Raw genomic sequence first — 6,000 nt, forward strand, 5'->3', positions numbered from 1 at the left:
CCTAACCTCCATCCACAGGGACTCAGTAGACAATCCCACCATGTCTTCCTCCTTTTCTGCAGCTGTGACACTATCTTTGATCAACAGCGCCTCTTTTGCCACCCTGCCTCTGTCCTTTCTGAAACATCTAAAACCTGGCACTTGAAGTTACCATTCCCATCCCTGAGCCATCCAAGTCTCTGTAGTGGCCACCATATCAAATCTCCAAGTACTGATCCACACTCTAAACTCATCCACTTTGTTCACAACACTCCTTGCATTAAAATAGATACATGTCAAACCATCAGTCTGAGTGCATCCCTTCTCTATTGTCTGCCTATCCTCCCTCTCGCACTGTCTCCAAGCTTTCTCTGTTTGTGAGCCAACCACCTCTTCCACCAAATCTGAATTCCTGCCCCCTACTCCAATCCCTCAGCCATGCATCTCTACCTCACTCTATTCCTGTACTCACTGTCACGTGGCACAGGCAGTAATCCTGAGATGACTACCTTTGAGGGCCTGCTTCTCAACTTCCTTCCTAACTCCTTGCTGTCTGCTTTCAGGACTTCCTCCCTTTTCCTGACTATGTTGCTGGTACCAATATGTATCACGACCTCTGGCTGTACTCCTTCCCACTTCAGGATATCGTGGACACGATCAGAAACATCCCAGACCCTGGCACCTGGGAAGCAAACTCTATGCTTCTTTCCTGCATCCACAGAATCACCTGCCTGACCCCTAACTATAGAGTCCCCTATCACTGCTGCCATCCTCTTCCTTTCCCCCTACCCTTGTGAACCACAGGGCCCGGGCCCAAGTCAGTGCCAGATGCATGGCCACTGTTGCTTCCCTCAGGGAGGCCGTCACCCCCCCCCCCCCCACCCCAACAGTACTCAAGCATGAGTACTTATTGTCAAGCGGTACAACCATAGGGTTGGTCTCTATCATCTGACTCCTGTTATTCCCTCTCCTGACTGTTACCCACTTATCTGTCGCCTCAGCCCCCGCTGTGACTGCCTACCTGTAGCTCCTCTCTATCACCTCCTCACTTGCCCTGATCAGATGAAGGTCATCGAACTGCATCTCCAGTTCCCTAACATGGCCCCTCAGGAGTTGCAGCTCGACACACCTGGTGCAGATGTGGCCATCCGAGAGGCTGGGAGCCTCCAGGACTTCCCACATCTAACACCAAGCACAGAACACTGGCCTCACACACATTCTTCCTGTCTGTATTCTACACAGGCAACCTACCTCACCTCGAGCCGTTATCGCCAAAGCCTTTCTACTCTGTCTCCCTCTATTCTATAACCCGCTTCTCTTATGCCCGCTCTATGAGGTGTCTCATTTTAAACTCTTCTCCCTGTTCTCGCTGGCTGACATCCACATGCTTGCACTGTCGTGCCCCGATCAAACCGCTGAAGAAATAACCATTGAAAATCCTGTGCTAATTAAATTATTGCAAATCAAGTAAAAGTGAGACATATAAAGAGCTTAAAATCCTCATGATCCCAAATGAGACACCTGCAAAACAAAGTGAAAAATCAGAGCTAATCCAAAGACAAACAATTAGATATAAAGAGTAAACAATCCTCGGAACACTGCAAACCCACAAGGTGACACTGAGAAAATACGGGCCACATATTTTCTCAATTTTTGTAAAACACGACCCCTGGTTGTGACCCTACCAGAATAAACCGTTATTCTGAAAATGGACTCAAGTTTAGCAGATCATCAGCAGAAGTTCCTTGTGTCTACGTTGAATTGTTCTGATTTAGTTATCCCAGAGCAAGATCAGTTCATCAAACAGTTCACAAGACATCTCACAGAATGAAGATTACAGAGCTGCTTCACAAAATGGCAGCCTTCATTCCTTCGAGCATATGGCAAGAAGAAAGACAAACAAGAGAACATTCACTGGGGCTGGAAATCCAAGCAACACAGACAAAATGCTGGAAGAATTCAGCAGGCCAGGCAGCATCTATGGAAAAGAATAAATAGTCGACTATTCAGCCCAAGACCTTTCATCAGGACTTAAGAAGAAAGACAATTGGTTTGTAGACTTCCATTGTTTTTGACCCATTCGAGTTCAATGTTTACTTCCATATTTTAACTCCTCATGGCCAACAAGCCAAACAGAATTGGCTCCCTTTAGTTTCACTGTTGGCCTCCTACTAATCAACCAATCCTCTATCCTTGTTAGTATCTGTCTTCTTAATACCATGGGCTCTCATCTTGTTAAGCAGCCTCATGTGCAGCACGTTATCAAAGGCCTTCTGAAAACCCAAGCAAAAAGCATCCACTGACTCTCCTTAGTCTCTCCTCCTTCAAAAAATCAAAGAGATTTGTCTGACAAGATTTTCCCTCAAGGAAACCTTACTGACTTTGGCCTATTTTATCATATGCCTCCAAGTACCCTAATCTCATGCTTAACAAATGACTCTAATATATTCCCAAACACTGAGAAGGCCTTGGCGGGCAGGATTAAAGAAAACCCCAAGGCATTCTACAAGTATGTGAAGTGCAAGAGGATAAGACGTGAGAGAATAGGACCAATAGGACCAATCAAGTGTGACATTGGAAAAGTGTGTATGGAACCGGAGGAGATAGCAGAGGTACTTAATGAATACTTTACTTCAGTATTCACTGCAGAAAAGGATCTTGGCAATTGTAGGGATGATTTACAGCAGATTGAAAAGCTTAAGCATATAAACATTAAGAAAGAGGATGTGCTGGACCTTTAGGGAAGCTTCAAGTTGGATAAGTCTCCGGTACTGGACGAGATGTACCCCAGGCTAGTGTGAGAGGCAAGGAAGGAGATTGCTGAGCCTCCAGCAATGATCTTTGCATCATCAATGGGGACGGGAGAAGTTCCAGAAGATTGGAGGGTTGCAGATGTTGATCACTTATTCAAGAAAGGGAGTAGAGATAGCCCAAGAAATTATAGAGGCAGGATTTATGAACATTTGGAGAGGCATAATATGATTAGGAATAATCAGCAAGGCTTTGTCAAAGGCAGGTCATGCCTTACAAGCCTGATTGAAATTTTTGAGGATGTGACTAAACACGTTGATGAAGGTAGAGCAGTAGATGTAGTGTATATGGATTTCAGTAAGGCATTTGATAAGGTACCCCATGCAATGCTTATTGAGAAAGTAAGGATGCACGTGATCCAAGGGGACCTTGCTTTGTGGATCTAGAACTGATTTGCCCACAGAAGGCAAAGAGTGGTTGTAGACAGGTCATATTCTGCATGGAGGTCGGTGACCAGTGGTGTGCTTCAGGGATCTGGTCTGGGACCCCCTTCTCTTTGTGATTTTTATAAATGACCTGAATGAGGAAGTGGAGGGATGGGTTAGTAAATTTTCTGTTGACACTGTTATGACCTCAGCCCCCTCCTTTGTGAGAATCGCAAGAGAGAGAGAGAGAGAAGGAGCCTTACGGTTTGGAATGTGGGCGGGTCGCTCAACAAGACAAAAGCCTTGGACATAGCCATTGTCTTGGGAGACACCTTTGTGGAATAAGGAACTGGCCTACGTGCAGACCCTCAGGGCAAGGTGAGATGAGTGATGGGGGAAAGATTGCCTCGTGATTGCCTCAAAGACCCTGATGGACATCGACAACCCTGCCAGTCCAGATAAAAGGTGGGCTGCCGAGGCGGGGCCTCAGACGTACCAAGGAGACACACGAAGAAGACACGATAGTGTTTCCCGTCAGAGCGGGAAGCCATTTTGAAGGAAGCCACGTGCGTTAGATTCCGGATTGGGAGTCTGTGGCTGGAACCAAAGGAAAAAACGCTTTAACTAACAGCAGGGAGTTGCCTCGCAAGGACGACGGGCAAGTGTTCCTTTTCTTTCTCTCATTCTAACAAAAGTGCACCAACGTGACACCACAACAGACGGCAGCTGGTGGAACTGTAGTGGCCGCAAGAGACTTTCAGATATACAGCAAACAATATATACATTACCCCTAGACAACGATAGAGCTCATTTCTGATTGATTATTACTATACCTGTGCTTTAGATTGAGTTGTGACGACGTATATAATCTGAATGTTTTGTATTAACCATACGTTTGTGCCCCTTTATAAATAAAAACGTTTGAAAATAGTAGCACCAGGCTTCAGCGGACCTATCTATCTTTGCTGGTAAGTCACCCGGTTACTGGGGAACGTAACAACACAAAGGTTGGGGGTGTTGTGGATAGTGTGGAGGGCTGTCAGAGGTTACAGCAGGACATCGATAAGATGCAAAACTGTGCTGAGAAGTGGCAGATGGAGTTCAACACTCCAGTGTGAGGTGATTCATTTAGATAGGTCAAATATGATGGCAGAATATAAAATTCATGGTAAGACTCTTGGCAGTGTGGAGTATCAGAGGATCTATAGGACACTCAAAGCTGCTATGCAGGTTGACTGTGTGGTTAAGAAGGCATACAGTGCATTGGCCTTCATCAATTGTGGGATTGAGTTTATGAGCCGCGGGGTAATGCTACAACTATATAGGACCCTGGTCAGATCCCACTTGGAGTACTGTGCTCAGTTCTGGTCACCTCACTACAGGGAAGATGTGGAAACTATAGAAAGGGTGCAGAGGAGATTTACAAGGATGTTGCCTGTATTGGGGAGCATGCTTTATGAGAATGGATTGAGTGAACTCGGCCTTTTCTCCTTGGAGCAACGGAGGATGAGACGTGACCTGATAGAGGTGTATAAGATGATGAGAGGCTTCGATCATGTGGATAGTCAGCCGCTTTTTCCCAGGGCTGAAATGGCTAACACGGGAGGGCACAGTTTTAAGGTGCTTGGAAGAAGGTACAGAGGAGATGTCAGGGGTATGTTTTTTATGCAAAGAGTGGTGAGTGCATGGAATGGGCTGCTGGTGACGGTGCTGGAAGTGGATATGACAGGGTCTTTTAAGAGACTCCTGGACAGGTAGGTGGAGCTTAGAAAAAATAGAGGACTATGGGAAACCCTAGGTAATTCCTAAAGTACCTGTTCAGCCTGTTTTGTGCTGTAGGTTTTCTATGTTTCTATGTTTCTAACAACTGCTCCACAAAGACAGTCATCGTAACACACAGATGTAGAGCCTCCGCGTACAGAGCTTACAGACAAAAGTATCCTGACATTTATCATAACACTAACAGGATGCAACAAAAAAAAACTTGCATTCTGAAACAAAACTCTTCATCAAAATGTGCTCCGAATACTCTTATATTACCACAACATTTAGGAAAATTTGAAACATTTGATGAACTACACACAATAACATACTGAACAGCATGATCAGCAGTGTAGTGCAATGGCTCTAACATAAAGGAATTCATTAATAGAAACCCAAAACTGAGTAATGAAATGAGAACACGGAAATGGCAGAAGAGATTCAGAAACTAAATTGAAACTTTTAGAGTAGAAATAACCCACCTAATTAAGTATAAGATAGATACCCAAACAAGAAAGTTAAGAGAAAAGCTAAGGAAATATGAAGGGAATATAAGGTCTATACAACATATGATCAACCCAACAAAACATTGTAGAATTTATTGATACACTAATACAAACGCTTAGTGCATTCAAAGCCAGAGTAAGTAGATAAGTACATGAAATGCGTCGGATGAAGAAAAGAGAATGATCAGTTCAGGAACAATGAGAAAGGTTTATACATGACATTCGAACTAAATTCACACTAAAATGTCACCAACCCTTGCACAGAATTATCAAAAACAGCTGAGATAATGAACTTTTGGTCTAATATCTGGTCAAACAAGGTGTCACACAATTAAGAAGCGAGGTGAATTTGGGAGGAAAATGAAAACCCTCACATAATTGAAGAAATGCAAACACCTGAAGTTACAATAGAATGTGAAAAGTATTATAAAATACCCACAGCCCAAAAAGTACCGGCAGTACTAATATTTATAATTATTGATATAAAAATTGACTTGCCTTTATTAATACATAACAACAACTGTCTTAAAATTCCTCCACTATGCTTTGTTGTTCAGTGTAAACACACATTTCACAAA

This window comes from Hemitrygon akajei, chromosome 7, assembly GCF_048418815.1.
Source record: "Hemitrygon akajei chromosome 7, sHemAka1.3, whole genome shotgun sequence".
Taxonomy (NCBI): domain Eukaryota; kingdom Metazoa; phylum Chordata; class Chondrichthyes; order Myliobatiformes; family Dasyatidae; genus Hemitrygon; species Hemitrygon akajei.